This window comes from Oratosquilla oratoria, chromosome 12 (genome assembly GCF_046742065.1).
Source record: "Oratosquilla oratoria isolate Oo_2021 chromosome 12, ASM4674206v1, whole genome shotgun sequence".
Lineage (NCBI taxonomy): Eukaryota > Metazoa > Arthropoda > Malacostraca > Stomatopoda > Squillidae > Oratosquilla > Oratosquilla oratoria.
In genome coordinates, this window is record NC_134788.1 from 37144802 (window position 1) to 37166669 (window position 21868).

Here is a 21868-nt window from a genome sequence, read left to right on the forward strand (position 1 = left end):
AGGAGAAAAACCTTTCCATTTTGGCCTGTGCAATTCATCTTCTTTTTTTTTCTTAGATTTGATCTAATAAGACATGTGATAACCCTCACTGGAGAGAGGTCTTTCTAGTGTGAAATATACAATGCAGCTTTCTTAAGAAAGAGTAACCTGGTGGGGCATATAAGGGCCTTCATGGCAGAAAGACCAGTGTGGCATGTGCACCACAACTTTCTCATGTAAATGTACCTTTAGTAAGCATATTTACCTAGTTGTATTTACCTAGTCGTATCTACCTAGTTGTATTTTATGGGAAGGGGACCTATGCTTGTGGTATCCCGTCTTCATATCTCATTTTATCTAGACTGTTATTAGATTCGGGTATTGTTTTTGCACACATCACTTTCTCATCTAACTTGTTCCAAATGTCTATTACTCTATGGGGAAAGCTGTTCTTTTTTCAGATCTCTTCTATAACTGTCTTGATTTTCTTTCTGTGTCTTCATGTATTTCTACTATCCCATTTTATTAGATCCTCTCTATCAATAGTTTCTATGCCTTTCATGATTCTATAGTTATCAAATCTCCTCTCTTCTTTGCTCTAATGTCTGTAGCTCAAGTTTTGCTAGTCTCTCTTCATATGATAGTTTTGAGAGTGTTGGAGCCAATTTTGTAATTGCTCTTTGTATTCTTTCAAGTTTTGTTATACATTTTTTTGTACTTGGTGACCACGTCGCCACTGCATATTCCAATCTTGGTCTTATCAGAGTGACTAGTATGATGGTCCACATTTGTGTATCCATCAAAGGAATGAAATCACATACAACTGATGATTAATAAAGTATACTAACACTTTGCATGTACATGTCATGATCATCTTGAATGTATATGCTGAAGAGTACCACATTTAGTGGTTCAATATATATATATATATATATATATATATATATATATATATATATATATATATATATATATGTATATATGTATATATATATATTTGCCTAGTTGTATTTTGCAGGAAGGGGAGCTATGCTTGTGGTGTCCCACCTTTGTATCTCTCGGTGCCTAGTTTGCTTTTAAACTCATGAATGGTTTTTGCACATACTATTTCATTATCCAGTTTGTTCCAAGTGTCCACTACTCTATGTGGAAAACTGTTTTTCTTCAGTTCTCTTCTGAAGCTATGTTTTTTTTTATTTTCTTTCCATGTCCTCTTGTGTTTCTCTTGTCCCAGTTTAGTAAGTCCTCTCTATCAAGTACCTCTGTGCCTTTCACGATTCTGTAGATGGTCAGTAGGTCACCTCTCTCTCTTCTTTGCTGCAGCATCAGTAACTCCAGTTTAGCCAATCTCTCCTCATATGATAGGTTTGCAAGTGCAGGTACCATTTTTGTTGCTGCTCTCTGGATTCTTTCTATTTTCTTTATATTCTTTTTGGTACTGGGTGACCACAATGTCACTGCATACTCTAGTCTAGGCTTTATCAATGTAACCAATATTTTTTTTATCATGTCTTCGTCCAAGTATGCAAATATGTGTGTGTGTATTTACCCAGTTGTATTTTATGGGAAGGGGAGCTATGCTCATGGTGTCCCGTCTTCATATCTCATTTTATCTAAACTGCTTTTAAATTCATGTATTGTTTTTGCACACACCACTTTCTCATCTAACTTGTTCCAAATGTCTATTACTCTATGGGGAAAGCTGTTCTTTTTCAGATCTCTTCTATAACTGTCTTTCTTGATTTTCTTTCTGTGTCCTCTTGTATTTCTATCATTCCATTTTATTAGATCCTCTCTATCAATAGTTTCTATGCCTTTCATGATTCTATAAATAGTTATCAAATCTCCTCTCTCTCTTCTTTGCTCTAATGTCTGTAGCTCAAGTTTTGCTAGTCTCTCTTCATATGATAGTTTTGAGAGTGTTGGTGCCAATTTTGTAATTGCTCTTTGTATTCTTTCAAGTTTTGTTATACATTTTTTGTACTTGGTGACCACATTGTTGCTGCATATTCCAATCTTGGTCTTATCAAAGTGATTAGTATTTTCTTCACCATTTCTTCATCCAGGTATGTAAATGCACTTTAATGATTTTTATTAAATTATAAGTTTCTACAAAAATTTTGTTTATATGTTTCTCAGGTGACATGTGTGTATTTACCTAGTTGTTGTACCTAGTTGTATTTTACGGGAAGGGGAGCTATGCTCGTGGGGTGCCGTCTTCATATCTCATTTTATCTAAACTATTTTTAAATTCATGTATTGTTTTTGCACACACCACTTTCTCATCTAACTTGTTCCAACTGTCTATTGCTCTGTGAGGAAAGCTGTTCTTTTTCAAATCTCTTCTATAGCTGTCTTTTTTTATTTTCTTTCCGTGTCCTCTTGTATTTCTGTCATCCCATTTTATCAGATTCTCTCTGTCTGTAATTTCTATGCCTTTCATGATTCTGTAAATAGCTATCAAATCTCCTCTCTCTCTTCTTTGCTCTAGTGTCTGTAGTTCAAGTTTTTCTAGTCTCTCTTCATATGATAGTTTTGAGAGTGTTGGGGCCAATTTTGTAATTGCTCTTTGTATTCTTTCAAGTTTTTTTATACATTTTTTTGTACTTGGTGACCATATTGTTGCTGCATATTCCAATCTTGGTCTTATCAGGGTGATTAGGATTTTCTTCACCATTTCTTCATCCAGGTATGTAAATGCCACTTTGATTGTTCTTATTAGGTTATAAGTTTCTACAAAAATCGTATTTATATGTTTCTCAGGTGACATATTATTCATAACAATGACTCCCAGGTCCTTCTCATTTTCTACTTTTTTTATTTCTTCTTCTCCCAATTTATATGCTCCTGTTATTCTGTTTTTGCTTTTTCCAAATTCCATTATACTACACTTTTTTGTATTGAACTCCATCTCCCACTTCCTACTCCATTCTTGTACTTTATTTAGATCTCTCTGTAGTGATTCACAATCTTCTTCAGTTTTCACTCTTTTCAGTAGTTTTGCATCATCTGCAAAGAAGCTCATATAGCTTTCAATTCCTTCATCCATATCATTAATATATATAGCAAACATTATTGGGGCCAGAACTGTTCCCTGCGGAACACCGCTTATTACTTCATCCCATTTTGAGTGCTGGTTTCTTATCACTACTCTCATTTTTCTTTCTTGCAAAAAGTCCTCCATCTAATTTAGTAGTTTGCCCTGTATTCCTCCTTCAGTTTCTAATTTCTTAAGCAACTTCTTATGTGGTACTTTGTCAAAAGCTTTCTTTAGATCTAAAAATGCACAGTCCGCCCATCCATCTCTTTCTTGTATTATATCTATTAGCCTTGAATAGAAACATATTAAATTGGTGATGCATGATCGTCCTTGTCTGAATCCAAATTGCCTTGGATTTAACACTTTGTTTTTTTTTTCTAAATATTTTACCCATCTACTTTTGATAATTCTTTCACAAATTTTTGCTATTGTACTTGTTAGAGAGACTGGTCTATAGTTGGTAGGTTCTTCTTTATTTCCTCCTTTATATATAGGTACTATATTTGCTTTTTTCCAATCTTCTGGAACTTTTCCTTCTTTCAAGGAACTATTTAGTATGCTATGTATTTTGTCTGCCAGTTCATTCCTGCATTCTTTCAGTATCCAGTTTGCTATTTCATCTGGTCCATGCGATTTTCTGACATCAAGATTACTCAAGTGTGTTAATATTTCATTCTTTGTTACTTCTATTTCTTCCATAGGGGGGACTTTCTCTTTCCATTCGTTCTCTTCAGGTTGTATGTTCTCCCTTGTAAACACTGATTTAAAATGTTTGTTCATGATTTCCGCCATTTCCATTTCCTCAGTGTATTCAACTCCCTCCTGTCTTAATTTCTCCAAGTCTTGTTTGTTTTTCAGTTTATTGTTTACAAATCTGTAGAATAGTTTTGGTTGATCTTTACACTTTTCTATGATATCTTTTTCATATTTTCTCTTTTCCTCTCTGCACATTTGTACATATTCATTTCTATAACAGGTATATATTTTCAATTTTTCAGGTCTTCTGTCTTTTTTCCATCTGGTCCAGGCTTTGTCTCTTTTGTCTTTTAGCTCCCTACAGCTTTTGTTGTACCAGCATTTTACATATTCTTTTTCTTGTTTTTGTCTTGGGACATACTTTTCCTCTCCTTTTTTGTAAATTTTTGTCAAAATATTCCATTTCTCTTCTACTGTTGTTTCTTTTTTGTATATTTCTTCCCAGTTTTCCTTTTGAAAGAATTCTCTTATTTTATCAAAGTTTGTTTTTTCATACATCATTCTTCCTTTTCTATATTGTTCATTTCTTTTCATATATTTTTCTTCATTAAGTTCCAGTTCAATCAGTATGTGGTCACTTTTACTTATTGGTGTTTTATATTCAATTTTGTCCACTATTCTAGGTTCGGATGTAATTACTAGGTCTAGTCTCGATGGCTCTTCTTCATTTCTATACCTAGTGTTCTCCTGTATCCATTGTGTCATTGTATGGTCAGTAACCATCTCAAGTAGAGCGTTTCCCCACGAGCCGTCTCCACCCTTTACTGTCATTTCTTCCCAGCAGATTTCTTTGCAATTGAAGTCGCCCATCATAACTATTTTTCCTCCCTCTTCCATTATCTTGTTTAATGTTATCTTTGTGTGCTCTAACATACTTTTATGTTCACTCTCTTCCCATGAGGCTGTTTTCGGGGGCACATAATTTATCACAAACTTTCTGTTCTTCTTATCTCTGTCTTCTACTTCCATCATTATCATCTCTACTGTATTCTTTCCATATGTGACACACTTCACGTTTATATCCTTCTTAGTCAGGAACATAACTCCACCCCCTTGCTTTTTCTCTCTGTTTCTAATCCAATAATTATATGCATCATGTCCTACACTGTTGGGTGGTAGTGGACCTTTTAATTTTGTTTCTACAATTCCCATTATGTCTGGTTCTTTTTCTTTCAAATAATCATTCAGCTCATTCAATCCTGTTATTAATCCATCTATATTTGTGTAAGACACTCTTAGTTTTCTGCCATTTCCATTGTGTTCTCTGTTTCCCTTTTGTTTTTCTCTTGTATGTCGACTTTCTTTAGTTTCATATTCACTACTCTCCAATAGAATCTCTCTTTTTCTGACTCCGTTCTGCTCTCGTTTTTTCCTTTGCTTCAAGTCTTTTCTGTTTTTCTTCCTCTCTTTCCTCTTTATTCATTTCCCTTTTTATCCATACCTTTTTATATTGTTCACTTGTTGCTAGTTTCCCTGTTTTGGATAAGATATTCTCAGCCGTAGTTTGTGACCTGAATTTAATCTTAATTGGTCTGGTCTTGTCTGTACTATATTTCCCTAGCCTGAATTTCTCTTCGATTTGTTTCATTATTTCTGGTTCATCTTCCTGAACTAATTCTAGTAAATTTCTTACTTTTTCATTTTCCTCTTTGATTCTTGTGGTTCTATCTGGGTTATGTTTCTCTTCCATTCCTAATATAATTATACATTTCTTTTTGTCTGCTAAGTCTCTTACTATATTCTCCTTCTGTCTCATCACTTTAATAACTGAGTTTTCAGTTTGTTCATTCATTTGCTGTCTGATTATGTCAGTGAATGCAACTTTGCTATTTTCTTGAATTTTTTTCCAACCCTCCTTGTTCTCCTTATTATTCTCCTTTAAGACTTTATTCTCATCTTTTTATTCTTTTAACTGTTTTTTTAATTCTTCAATTTCCTTAGTTAAGTTTTTGTTCGCCTTCTCTAGTTCTTCCAATTTTTCAACTCTCCGTATAATATTGTTAACATGACCGAACCTACGCTCCAAGTCCTCGATCATCTTATCGACCTTCCCTTCTAGTCTTGTCAGTCCCACCCTCTTTAAATCCCTGGAAAATATTCTCCTCACTTTCTACTGTATTGCTCTTATCTATACTTCTGATCTTTACATTTTTATTAGACATTTCATCGTCATCGGGGGGCCTTTTGTTTACCTTTCGCCTGTCTGCCTGGGCCAAGTCTACTCCTTCCTCATTTCCTTCCATTTCCCTCAGTAATCCCTCCCCTTTTCCTCTTTCCCTACTTTCCTACTACCCCACGAGCAATTTCCCCCCACCCTGTAAATACAATAGGCACTTCTCTTTGCGTTGGGATCCACAAAACTTCAATATTCTTCAGAACGTCTTCTAAGCCGTCCATTCGTTGAAGTGTGTGTGTGTGTGTGTGTGTGTGTGTGTGTGTGTGTGTGTGTGTGTGTGTGTGTGTGTGTGTGTGTGTGTGTGTGTGTGTGTGTGTGTGTGTAATAAAACCACTTGGAAAATAAAATGAAAGGTGACTGAACATTTTCATCTATTTAAGACATTTTCACCTTTGAAAATGTCTTAAATAGACAAAAACATTCAGTCACCTTTCATTTTATTTTCCAAGTGGTTTTATTACACATTTTGTGAATCACGTGTTTTTGTGATTTATTAGCACATATATATATATATATATATATATATATATATATATATATATATATATATGTGTATATATATATATATATATATATATATACATATATTAGCTTAAGTTCTGTTTTACATATTTACACCAAAGGCTTTTTCTCCCTACACGGGGGATAGCTAAAAAGAAAAAGGAATAGAAACTACTCCCATCCATTCCATTTTCCACTCCCCTCCACCCTCCTCCCTCCCTCTCATCTTGGCACCTCCTGGATGATGGGTCATCCCTGCATCCTGTCCACTGCCCTAGGTCAGAAGCAGTGTCGCAAGACACAGCACATCCACAGGAAGTCCGCTTCATACATTCGGCGACCCGCCCAATGTCCGTCCCCCCATGAAGAAAAGGAGAAGATGGGGGGAGAAATCCCTTTGGGCTGCGTCAATTTTTTTTTTCTCATAGATACTTCCTCACCCCCATCTCCCACCCACTCCCCCTCATGCATCATAGCCTCATCTATACACAACCCCTCTCCATTCACCCCTATCTTCTGTCCTCTCCCGTCCTTCCTCCACAGACATTCCTCTCTTTTGTAATGCTACCCGAGGGCACTCGGGTAGAACGTGGTATGTACTATATTTCATCAAATCCTTTATGCAGGCTAGTCTTCCGACAAGTGTTTGCGTCATTTTGACAATTGGAAATAAACTCATCTGCTGGGATTCGAACCCCCAACAGAGCGGAATGCTTCATATAAAGCTAGGACTGTACCGCCTGTGCAGTCTTCGCTTTATATAAAGCATTCCGCTCTGGCGGGGGTTCGAATTCCAGCAGATGAGTTTATTTCCAATTGTCAAAATGACACATATAACTGTATCTCCTTTCTTCAGACATTCTGCATGACATCCATCCAGACCAGGTGCCTTACCTGCTCTCATCATCTTAACAGCAGCTTTCACTTCATCCTTCCCTATTTCTCCTCCATTTTCCTCACTCATCATTGTCATTTTCTTAGCGCTTCCCACTGCAACTACCTTTCCCTCCCTATCCTCCTTCACATTTAGCAACTCCCTAAAATACTCTGCCCACCTTCCTCTCACTGCCTTCTCTTCCATTATCATCTCTCCATCTGCACCTTTTACCTTTTCTTCTCTACTTGATTCGCCTCCTCTTTCTCTTTTAATTTCTTCTCAAAAATCTTTTTCTTGATTTTAAAATTTTCTTATATTTGATTTTTCCCCCCAAGCATTCATCAAACCCTTTTTTGAGTAAAGCATTTAAGCCGTTATCTAAGACAATGAATTTCTACTGATCAAAGTGCCTCCGTGTAAAAAGCTTCACCCAGATTTTTTTCCATAGATACTACAATTTACTCATGCATAATTATTATACTACAGTAGGCCTATTGGCTTTATCTCTGAGTCGTTCATGCTTTGATCCGTTACTGCGGCCCAGCGTTTTGTTGATGGTAGAAAATTGAATCCAATGTAGTGGGACAAGTTGGTAATGGGGCGAGTTTGACCATATTCTTCTACGCCACGACCAGGATCCGAATTCTAGCCCGACCTCCCCATGCAGTTACCAGACACGCGCGCTACCATTCAGTCATGGCATACATATGTACCATGAATGACGAGTAATATGATAATGGAAAACGGGGACGCTTTGAATCAACCATATGCATGGCTATGTACCCCAACAAGGAATTTTAAAGCCAGGCGATATTACCTTGGAGGAACTTTTGATTGGTAAACAGAAAATAAATTGTCTCGAACCATTAATTGAGATTAAAAAATACATTTTTCGATTATTTATGAGGTCAATTCCTGAGCGGCAGCAAACGTAGAAATGAGTAATAACTCTTGAATAAATTCCAAATGAAGTCACAAAAGTAAATTCAAATTATCATATAATGTTTATTCTAATAATAGTTCTTAAACTTCGTCAGTTCTGAGACCCAAGAGTGAAAAAAATAGTGTTGAAGACAAAGGTACTTAATTAACTTTCTATACGAAAACATGTCAGATTCTGCTTAAACTACAGTCAGCCCAGTTGGTATATGTGCATTAATTTTAGATGAACAATGAATGTGAGAAACATACATAGCAGTGAGTTAATAATTAATCATTCCATTGACGCATGAAAATTAGAAAAGAGTAGTCACCCCTAAATAAAACGACAAATTATAAAGTTCTCTGAAACTGGTTGTAAATTACGTTTTCTCCAATCGTAAACAATGTAAATGTGACTAAATCGATATCTGATAGAAATTGTTTTATGTCGACTTATAAGGGTCTTTGAAGTTTTTGAGATAATTCTGATATTATTGAGGGCGGATGAGGACAAGGGGGGGTGAAACTTTGTTTTAGGGACTATGATGAATCACGGATTCTTTTCACATGTAAGAAATAACCCCAACATGTAGGTATAGCTTGCGTCAAGTTATTATCATAAATATTCAGAACAGTGGTGTGTCTGATGATCAGAACCAGATTTGTCCAAATATGTGTGATTTTTCACCCTGATATAAGCAAACATTTTATATTTCTGATTTACCAAGGTAAATAGTATTTTATATTTAAAATGTTATGATAATTATACTAGTTCCAGAAGGAGTGCTTGACACATTGTAATTGAGTAAATTTTGGATGTCTTAAATGACTAAAGATTTGGTAAATCAAAATGAGATTATTGCTGTCACAATTTAAACAACTTGCCATGTTTGATTGCTATAGCAGGTTGTGTAGGATTAGGTTGTGTTAGAGGGCATCAGGAGTGCAATCAAGAACATATTGTATGATGTTGAGAATGACACTAATGCATAACATAAATTTAGCACTAAATTATAGAGCAGTACATAGGCATTTAAGAGTTTTCATTAGACATAGACATAGACATAGAAGGGTCCTGGAAGAGGCTATTAAGCCTGTGACTCCGGCTCTAAATGACTAAAACTTAGGTCATCTGGGGTCTAGTGGTCCCTGTGGTCTAGGTGTTTGTTATTTATTTGAGTTGTGTAATTGAATATTTGACCTTGATGTTTCCATACACTATCCAATCTCTTTTCAAAACTCACAACTGAATTTGCATTCACAACATGATCAGGAAGACTATTCCAGTTGTTCACAACACGACTGCAGAAAGTGAATTTCCTGATGTCCAATCTTGGGCGCTGCTTGTAGATCCTCTTGGTGTGTCCTCAAGTCACTGAACCGGCAAGTTCAATAAATAATCCCCTGCTCACTTCACTATCATATAAATTGTTCACAATTTTAAAGGTTTCTATCATGTCCCCTCTTGATCTACGGTATGATAGTGTAGGAAGGTCTAATTTCCTCAATCGTTCAGGGTAAGGCAAATCCTTCAGGCTAGGGACCAACTTTGTTGCTCTTCTTTGAACTGCTTCCACAGCCTCAATGTCCTTTTTCTTGTATGGACACCATACCTGATTAGCGTATTCCAAATGTGGTCGGCAACAGAAAGTGAAATTTCTAAGTGGCAGATCTGTAAAATGCATTAGAAGTCACTCAGCTCAGTGCTTGTGCTGATAGATGACTATATCTGTAGTGTAAAAAAGGTTACATGTTCTGCTGCCTGTAAAGTTACAAAAAGTGATAGTGTAAGTGATGAGATATATTGCTTTAGAATAGTGTTAAGCTGTCCTGTGGATGTTATATTGTGTCTATAATGGTAATGTGGAAAAAAGGGGGCTCAAAAGTAAGCATATCGTGTGAAAAAAAAAAAAATTGAAAATATATTATGGTTATTTGCATGACCTATTTAAGAGGTGATGTACTTGGTGGAAATATATGAACTATTAACCAGAAATGGCAAAAACTTTCCTTTTAGCTTTTTTTCAAGTAACTCCATAGATTTCTTTTCCACTATAAAAGTTGCTTATGAGGCTTTGTTTGATGGATTTTATTGACTCAAGGGTCACTCAAAGACAGACACAACTGTCTTATTTTAACAAATGTTTAAGACTTATTGCTTATAAATTAAAGTTTTGTCAGTATATATACATATATATATGTATATACATACATACTAAAAGCTGTTGTATATATGTATACACAATATATATTAAAGTTCCCAGATGTCCCCAGTATAAATACTTCAGTAATATGAGTATGAAAGGAAATGTGACATGTTTTTTGTACCCAATACCTTTTCTTCTTTTGGATCCCACCAGACTACTTTATGCATTTCCATGATACCCTACAGTGAATCATTTATATTCTCAGTTTGAACAGATTTTGTTAGAATAGAATTATTGAGTTATTCTGGAAGATATAGCAGCTTGGAGTAAACTGATTTTATGTGATTTTTAGTTGTGAAATAGCACTTTTGTTAGCCATGCTCAGGTCTGTTGTTATGACCAGAAGTGATAGCTTGTTGCCAACTCTGAGTCATGGAAATGTATAGATATCTAAGTATTAAGGATTAGTTGTATGGGTTTAGATTACTGTTATTCAACCTTATCTCTAGTATACGCCTATACATACAAGATCACCTATGTACAAAACTATTTGAGCACTGAACGTCTGCAACCCTGATAAAAGTTTTGAAAAATCTAAATATCACTATGATTACACAGGTAAATCAGCAGTAGTTGTTAAGACTATGTGCCACTTAAAACAACTTTTGCTTCTTTAGCAGGACAAGGATAACCAACATTTCAATGGAATCTTTCTAGATTCCAGAAATTTGCCATATAAGAACCCCAAAGAAAAAAGTAATCCAGAAATTCAATGTGAGGCACCTGTTGCTGTCTCATAAGACTGTTTTCAGATTTCATATGATGAGCCACAAAGGAGAAAAACACTTGATATGTGATGTGTGCAATGAAGTTTTCTCAGGGAAGATTATTCTGAATAGGCATATGTTTACTCATAAAGAAGGGAAACCTTTCCATTGTGATTTGTGTGATGCAGTTTTCTCAAGAAATAGTCAGTTGAAAGACCATAGAAGGATCCACACAGGTGAAAAGCCTTTCCAGTGTGGCCTGTGTGATGCAGCTTTCTCAAGAAACAATTGTCTAAAAAAGCATATAATGACCCACACAGGAGAGAAGCCTTTCCAATGTGCCCAGTGTGATGCAGCTTTTTCACTCAAGGGTAATCTGAAAAAACATGTCATGACCCATACTGGAGAGAAGCCATTCCAGTGTGATCTGTGTGATGCAGCTTTCTCAAGAAACAGTTATCTCAAAAGGCATGTGATGACCCACACAGGGGAAAAGCCTTTCCATTGTGACCTTTGTGACATATCTTTTTCACAGAAAGGTAATCTAAAGAAGCATGTCATGAGTCACATAGGAGAGAAGCCATTCCAGTGTGACCTGTGTGATGCAGCATTCTCAGGAAAGAGTGATCTCAAAAGACACCACCTGACCCACACAGGAGAGAAACCTTTTCAATGTGACCAATGCAATGCAGTTTTCTCAAGACGCAGTCATCTGAAAGGGCATATGATGACCCACACAGGACACTGAGTTATGGACGGGTTGCTTTTAAAGACTTCATTGATCACACTTTTAATCAGGTCAATAAAATAAGATGTTGTTGTCCTAATTTTTGTTAGGAATTTTTGCTTTTGAACAAGCAACACCAGCTGACATATATCAAATATATGCTGCATATTAAAACAAGCCTTAGATAAAATAAATGGTGAGCATGTGGAAGAACTTTAAATTATATTTTGAATTTAGATAACCTTTACTGAAAGGCACCATGCCCTGCATCAGATGTTTTGGTGCAGCTTATAGGTCACATTACAGATATTGTTTTGTTACAGGTAATACTGAATTGGCCTGCTTATATATCATCTAGTGCAACGTGCAGATTTCTATAGATTGATGATAGTAAACACTTGTGTGGAACCCTTTCTGACTCCCTAAGTGCTGATGACAGTAAACATATCTTTATCTACATTTTTTCAATCAACTTCCTTTTAATTAACTCTTGATTAATGTCTCTGACTTTGAGTTTTGTACAATTAATAATTATTTCTCAGTGTTTTTTTGTGATATGAAAATGCCTACATATGGAAATGATACAAACCAGGCAATAGGATTGCAAAGATTATTAACCAAACACTAAGTACCATTGACTAACTAAACCAATATATGAAATAGAAGGTAATACACAACAATGGTGTGAGACTGTCCATAGGGCTAGAAATGCTGGTAAATTACAGTCCATAATTAAAACATATGCAGATGACTTAACAATGATAGTGCTACTCCACAGTGACAAGATTGCTGCAAAGAATATGAAACCATACCTAAAAGCAGCTAGATAATCAGTAACCACTCAAAAATTCCCATTTGCACTACTCACTCCAGGCCCTACCCAATCAACAAGGCATCCAACTAATTCACTGAATGTCCAAAACCAGGAAATATAGATATAAAACATTGTCTATTTTGCCCTTATAAGGGAGTAATCAAGCCAAAGCACCCATTTAATATTCTTTCCATCTTGACACCTCATGGAAGAAGGCTCATCCCTAATCCTCATTACATTGATTGAATTGAAAGTTATACACTGAAATAAGGCACAGTGTTTTCAAAGACTGACAACCATAACTGGTTTATCCCCATTGTTGCATCATGCGGGCTAGATGCGAGTAATAGGAAGAAATGTAATTTCACCTTAGGAACATACGAAAAGTAATAATGATAAATATTAAATAGATAAGAATATATGCACAGTATATATATAAATGAGGAAAAGCAAGAGGTGAGATCATAAGATTTTTCAAGTATTGTACATTCACCCAAAATACAAATAGAACAGCTTATGTACACTTATAAGCAGAGAAGGTTATGTAAGAATTTTTAAGACTGTGGAATGGGTATACTCAAATATGTTCAGATATGTGCATTCATTTTGTACAAAGAAAAACCCCATATACATCAATGATAAATGAATCATTCCTGATACTACATTATTCAGGAAGAGCAGTCATTCCTAAATATATTCTGTATTGAAGTTTTCTGTAACAAATTATGTTTTCTCCAGCCAGAACTAAAATAATGTGAGTCAATACCAAACAAAAATTGTTTTACAAAGACTTGCAAGGCTCCATGAAATTCTTGAGACATTTCTGCGATCTAGGTTTGTTACAAAGATTGTAACCACATGAGAGAAATACACAATGAACGGTAGTTATATGTAGGCACTCCTCAAGAGAGAAGATGAGGTAATTGTTTTCCTTTAGAAAGACTAACATGATTGGAGTTATTGTAAAAGTGACTTGGTGGCATAGTCAAAATAATGTACATCAGCAATGAGACTATCAGACTGCCATGAAAACAAGCCATAGATATTGCAACTTGTGGAGGGGGGAGCTAAGAGATATCATACATTGTTTGGCTCTAGGATATATTACAATTAAAGTTATGCCCAATAAAAGAAAAAATCCAATATATTCTGTAGTGTATAATATGATAAAAATCCAGAGTAGTTTGTCTGGTGATCAGAAACTCAATTATCCAAGTTGGGAATGATATACTTGAGTTATTCCTAACAAAATCTAACCTTGAATTTTTTATGGCTTATTTTCCTATAAAACTAATAGTATCAAATACTCGGTCATTATATAAATGTGATAAAATGCTGCCAGTTTCTGGACCTATCTATTGTTAGGTCTTCTCTGGATAGTTTGTATGGCAAAATGTTTAAGTGTCATTGGTTTTGATAATTTGCCAAAGCTGTGAATCCATACTAACTATATAATCAGGGTTCTTGACTGTCCATAGTATGAATGATACAGCATGAGGAAGTTTAAAAGGAATGGTGATCCTTAACCATTTTAGTACTGAGTGGTATTTTCCCATTTGTTCTGGATTCTACAAAGCTAGTATATCCACTTCTCTCATACTTCTCGGTAGGAAATGAATGATAATTAAATGTACCATAGTTTTGAATTATCTTGTGATAATCAAACGTGTTATTGAGTTATTCTGTAAAAGATGTGGTAATTTGTAGGAAACTTTTATTTTACATAAGGTTTTGTTGTGATATTGTCAAGATGTTAACCAGGCACAGATCTATTCCCATAAGCAGAAGTGATATCTTAAAGCCAGAACTTACAAGTTTGAATGTATCAAAACATGAAGTAGTAATTTTGTGAATTTCAAGATGTTCTTTGTCATGTAACCTTATTTTGAGTACACCAAACAGCAGGAACAATGACAGATGTCTGCTTGTGGTGGTCCTGTGTAATGGAAAACAGGGCTGCCAATTTTCAAAACTCATGAGCCTCCTTATTTCCATTAGGAGATACATCCCTGAGGGACTGACACTTTGTCTAGATCATCAACTTCATCTGTATTTTGCACACCTTTTCACACAAGGAAACTGCTCACTTCCTCCCACTTTTAGCCAGTGCCAGAAACTGCCCAACACAACACAGACAATAGTCCAAAGTTTCTTTCCATAGAGATGTGTTTTAAAGCCCAAGGACTCTTGCTAACCACTGTGGGGTTGTGGGTTTTCCACATACTGTAACTCAAGGCAACATTATTACTATACATACAGGTACAAGATAGCTTGGCTATGAAATAGTTTGTGGACATAACTTAAATTTGTCTAATTTGTTTTCCAAATTTTATATATTGATTTTATAATAAGAAAATTACTTATATTTATTCACATCCTTATTTGCCTCCTGGGCAGGATAAGGATGATCATAAATTATTAATTGGAGATTCCATAAAGTCATTATATAATGAGCAAAAGAAAAAAAAAAAAAGTGTGAAGCTCAAGATACTGTCTCACAAGAGTAATCTCATATTCCACATAAGATATAGTGATGAAGAACATTTTTCTTAGTATGATGTGTGCAATGTAGATTTCTTAAGAAAGGTTATTCTGAAGTAGCATACAATGTCCCACACAGGAGAGAAGCCTTTCCATTGTGACCTGTATTCACCTAGTTGTATTTTATAGGAAGGGGAGCTATGCTCGTGGTGTCCCGTCTTCATATCTCATTTTATCTAAACTGTTTTTAAATTCATGAATTGTTTTTGCACACACCACTTTTTCGTCCAACTTGTTCCAGATGTCTATTACTTTGTGGGGAGAGCTGTTCTTTTTCAGGCCCCTTCTATAACTAACTTTCTTGATTTTCTTTCCGTGTCCTCTTGTATTTCTACTATCCCTGTGTGTTGCAACTTTTGCATATAAGGGTAATCTGAAACGGCATGTGATGATAATCCACAAGGGAGAACTCTATTCAATGTGATTTGTCATGCAGGTTTTGTAAACAATAGCACCAATGCAGGAGAGCAGCCTTTTCATTGTAACCAATATGATACAGGTTTCTCACAGAAGGGTAATCTGAAAAGGCATGTCATGATCTACACAGGAGAGAATACTTTTCATTGTGACCAATGCATTGCAGTTTCCTCACACAAGTGTTGCACAGAAGAAAGCCGTTTTTGCTGTGACCCATAAAGTGTAGATTCTTCTCAAAAGATTAATCTCAAATTGCATATTAGGAGCCCCACATACCTGTATGATGCAGTCTTCTCAGTAAAAGTCGTCTAAAAACATAGATGGACCCACACAGGAGATTTTTTTTTCTTTTCTTTTTTGTTACCATGTGCAATGTATCTTCTTCACTAAAGAATATCTAACTAAGCATATGATGACCCACACTGGAGAGAGGTCTTTCCAATGTGACCTAAGCTGTGAAGCTTTCTTGCAAATTAATCATCTGGAAGAGCCTATGAGAATTCAAACAGAAGATATGCCTTTCCAGTGTAGCTTGTATGATGCAGATTCAGCAAATAGAATATATATACATATATATATATACGAGGAATTCGCTAGTGGACAGCGACATTAATCAGATAATTTTTTATGACTATCGCGCAAGGATTCGAACCTGCGCTGTACATGACGACAAGAGGCCCGCCATGACTGTGGTGTAAGGCGGTAGTCATGGCGGGCCTCTTGTCGTCATGTACAGCGTAGGTTCGAATCCTTGCGCGATAGTCATAAAAATTATCTGATACAGGTATATATATATATATATATATATATATATATATATATATATATATATATATATATATATACACATACATACATATAGATAGATAGGTGGATGGATAAACATCAGTTATTTTAGCAATCTTTATTCAAACTACAGGAATGATGCGGTTCTGAAAATATGCAGACAAAACTCCATTAAGAAAGGTAACAAAATAATGCAAACATAAGCATAAACAGTATAAAAGTGTTCACTATACTTATCCTCTACCTCCCCCCAGTCTGTATCAGGATCAATACCTTCCAACAAGAGTTTGTGTCATTTTGACTAGCCTGCATAAAGGATTTGATGAAATACAGTACATACCACGTTCCACCCGGGTGCCTTCTGCAGAATGATTAGTCCGTGAACTAATTCGTTCTGTTTTGAAGGGTCATGGTAGTACAGGCAGTACGGTCCTCGCTTTACATGAAGCATTCCGCTCTGGCGGGGGTTCGAATCCCAGCAGATGAGTTTATTTCCAATTGTCAAAATGACACAAACACTTGTCGGAAGACTAGCCTGCATAAAGGATTTGATGAAATACAGTACATACCACGCTCTACCCGAGTGCCCTCGGCAGAATGATTAGTCCGTGAACTAATTCGTTCTCTTTTGAAGGGTCACGGTAGTACAGGCGGTACGGTCCTCGCTTTATATGAAGCATTCCGCTCTGGCGGGGGTTCGAATCCCAGGAGATGAGTTTATTTTATGTACTGCGGTGCTAGCCTGTCTTTTTATGGAAACGTTGGAGGAAGACGAATATAGAAGGATCATGGGTAGAGGCACCACGTGGCTAAGGTATGTGGACGACGTTATTGTGATAGTGCCGGAGAATATCGACATTGGACATAAGCTAGGTAGACTCAATAGAGTCCATAAAGATATTCAATTCACTGTGGAGATGGAAGACGACCATAAGTTACCATTCCTTGACACGTTGGTGCACAGGAGGGATGAAGGAGTAAGATTCTCAGTGTACCGAAAACCTACCAACAGAGATGACTTTGTGCACTACTTCTCAGGACACAGCGAGCGAGTGAAGACCGGCGTGCTCATAGGCTTCTTCCTCAGAGCTTTTAGGATTTGCAGTGAGGAATTTTTAGAAGATGAATTAGCCTACATAACTGATGCCTTTAAGAAATTAAAATATCCAGGGGGAATGATTAAAAAGCTGAAAGGAGTGGCTAGGAACATTTTCATGAGACCAAATGTCCAGTCGTCCGAGGATAATAAGGTACGGTATATTTCGGTTCCTAACTCTAGAAAAACTGAAGGCATAGACAGATTTCTTGGGAAGAGTGGGATAAAAATAGCAAGGACGTCCAATTCCAAAATTGGAAAAATGGTCAAGACCAAGAATATGAAAGGACTGTCCCAAAACGCCCTCAGTACCATCTATCGCATTCCTTGCGGTAGTTGTTCATCTTCATATTACGGTGAGTCAGGTCGAGGCGTCGAGAAACGCGTAGCTGAGCACAAAAGAGACTTGAGGTCACACAGGACTTCTAACTCACTCGTCCAACATGCTGATCGGTCTGGACATTTGCCCCACTGGGATGGAGTCGAGGTTCTACACACGGGATTAAGGAGAGACATGAGGAAGACTGTTGAAGCTGCCTACATTAATTATTATGAAAACATCAATGACAGGGAAGGTTTTGTTTGTTTGTCAGAGGCAACAAGTAGATTAATTATAAATACAATTGGGAAACGTATGCTTGATACGGGAAAGGGAATCCCCAGACAGCCGGCGGGGTGACCTGTCCTTGTTCCCATCCTCGGATGTATATATATGTGGTCCAACTGTTTGTAGACAGCTTACTGAAGAAGACCGAGTCGGTCGAAACGTACAAGCAATAAAAGTTCCAGCCCATCTTCGCTTATTCTTCCTCCACCCAGTCTCTCATCTGTCTAAACCATTCATCATATATACATATATATATATATATATATATATATGTGTATATATATGTATATGTGTATATATATATATATATATGTATATATATATGTATATACATATATATATGCATATATATATATATATATATGTATATACACAAACGAGAGAAATGGGTGGGGAAGGGCAAACAAAGCTGTGTTGGGAATAGATTTTATTGCCCTAACGTTTCGTCCAACTTGGTCCTGTGAAAAAGACCAAGTTTGTCAAAACGTTAGGGCAATAAACTCTATTCCCAACACATCTTCGTTTGCCCTTCACCCATTTCTCTCTCATTTGTCTGAAATATTTTTTAATATATATATATATATATATATATATATATATATATATATATATATATATATATATATGTGTGTGTGTGTGTGTGTGTGTGTGTGTGTGTGTATGTGTGTTTGTGTGTGTGTGTGTGTGTATTAAGTATGTATATACATACATATATATATATATATATATATATATATATATATGTGTGTGTATATATATATATATAAATATATATATATATATATATACATATATATATATATGCATATATATATATATATATATGCCAATAAGAACACGGGTACGTGTGTTTACTTATGCAAAGTAGACCACTTGGAAAAAGGAAACTAACGAAGCAGAGCGCTTTCGTATATTACATCTTCAGTGCAACAAGTACAAAGTAATAGAAATGCATACATAATATATACACGAAACAAAGGAACAAGGACAGTTTGGATATGGGTAGCGGCCAATTACCCCCTAGGGGGCGGAAGGTCATTGTCAATTAACTTATGATGGTGGGGCGACATCAGGTCACAGTCGCCAGGGTCACATAGTGTCGATGGGTTACAATTTACCTGATATCATCTTACTAATTTCTTGACAAATAAAATTATCAAGTTTGTATAAGCCTTTATGAAGGTTGGTATTTTGATTACTGGTGGTATGAATCAAACTACACTCTATTAAATTTCTTGCTATTATGTTGTTGGTATAATAGATTGGCTGAGCATTATCCCAATCAACTGGGTGATTATTTAATTCAGTGTTTGAAAATGCCACTCGAATTATTGCCATCCCTAACATTTTTCTTATGTTGTTCAATTCTAATAATTAAGGGTTTGGCAGTTTGACCTATGTACTATTGATTACACATTTTGCAAGGAATTTTATAAATGCATCCTTTTTTAATTTCAATACTATTGTTGATGAGTTTATGTTTTACTGTACTATCATTTTTAAAAACTACCTTTACGTTAAATCTTTTTAATAACTCTGTGATACTTAACAAATTTTCATGAAATGGTAAAATTAATTTAATTTTACTATTTCAAGAAAATTTATTCACTCCCTCCACATCTGACTTCCACACCTCTTTTACTAGTCTTTCTTCACTCATTCTTTCCATGTGTCCAAACCATCCTAATATTGTATAGACACAGAAAAGGTAACATGGACTGGAGGTGAAACTTTTATTCCTGACGTTACGTCTATCGACTTTCTCAAAGGAAATTCGAGAGACGAAACGTCAGGAATAAAATCTTCACCTCCAGTCCATGTTTCCTTTACCGTGTCTATACAACTTGTTCACATGGATTTTCATCCTAATATTCTTTCATCCACCCTATCTTCCAACTCTCTTTCCACCTCCGTTCTCCTCCTCACCTCCTCATTTCTCACTCTATCTAGCCTAGTAACCCCATCATACTTCTCAGACACCTCATCTCAAATACATTCAAACTCCTTCTCTCTTCCTCTCTTATGTTCCATGTTTCTGCCCCATACAGTGCTGTTGGTACAATCACTCCTTCATACAATTTCCTCTCAGCATCCATTCCCAGATGTCTAATACTCATAACACTTTTTAATCCACCAAGGCATTTACTCGCTTCTCTCAATCTACATTCTATTTCCAACTCCACTCCTCCCTTTCCTGCCACATTCGCTCCCAAGTATCTAAAACTATCCACTTCCTCCAGTCTATCTATTCCCCTTAACACTCACTTCCAGTCTGCTGCCACTTTCACCCCTTGTACATCTCATCACCTTGCTTTTACCCACATTTATCCTCAACTTCCGTTTTTCACACACTTTCCCAAACTCTGTCACTAACTTCCTCAATCCCTCCTCTGATCCTGCTACAACTGCAGTGCCGTCCGCAAGCAGCCGCTGGCTTACCTCCCACTTTTCTCCATTTTCTTTAACCATCTCCAATCCCTGACCCACTACCCTTGCACTTACCTCTCGCACCAACCCATCTATGTATAGATTGAACAGTCAGGGTGACATAACACATCCCTGACGAAGTCCCACCTTTACCTCGAACCACTCACCCTCTCCATTTCTAATCCTGACACATGCTCTACTACTCTCATAAAAACTCTTGACAGCTCTTAACAGCTTTCCTCCTATCCCGTATATCTGCAATACCTCCCACAGTGCCTTCCTGTCTACCCTATCATAAGCCTTTTCCAAATCCATAAAAACTCAAAATATATCTTTGCCTTTTCCTATAGCTTTCTCACATATCTGTCTTATCACAAAAATCTGATCTACGCAACCTCTACCTGTCCTAAACCTACACTCTTCCTCACCAATTACTCCTTCTGTTCAATCAAGATCCTCCCATTAGCCTTCCCAACTACACTTAACAAGCTAATCCCTCTGAAACTACTATACTCACACTTGTCTCCTTACCCCTTGTAAAGTGGAGCTATACAGGCTCTCCTCCAGTCCTCCGGTACTCTACAATTTCTGAAACAAACAGTAAATAACCTCACCAACCAGTCCACCATCACTTTACCTCCTTTTTTCAGACATTCTGCATAACATCCATCCAGACCAGGGGCCTTCTCTCATCATTTTATCAGCTGCCTTCACTTCATCCTTCCCTATTTCTCCTCCATTTTCCTCACTCATCACGGTCATTTTCTTAGCACTTGCCACTTCAACTACCTTTCCCTCCCTAGCCTCCTTCACATTTAGCAACTCCCTAAAATACTCTACCCATCTTCCCCTTACTGCCTTCTCTTCCATTATCATCTCTCCATCTGCACCTTTTACCTTTTTTTTCTCTACTTGATTCGCCTCCTCTTCCTCTCTTAATTTCTTTCCAAAATATCTTTTTATTACTTTCAAAATTTTCTGTCATACTCTTTCCCCATTTCACATCTGCTCTCCTCTTTGTCTCTTTTATCTTATGCTTTACTTTTCTTCTCTTTTCTTTGTGCCTCTCATATGATTCCCTTGTCCTATTTTGTAACCAATCTATGAAAGCTCGCTTCTTCTCTTCTACAACCTTCTTTGCTTCCTCATCCCACCACTCACTACCCTTCCTTCTATTTCCTCCCATCCTCCTTGTTCCACACACCATCTAGGCGCACCTTGTGACTCCCTCCTTGAACCATCCCCATTCTTCCTTCACTTCTAGTTCCATTCTATCCTTCACTACCTCC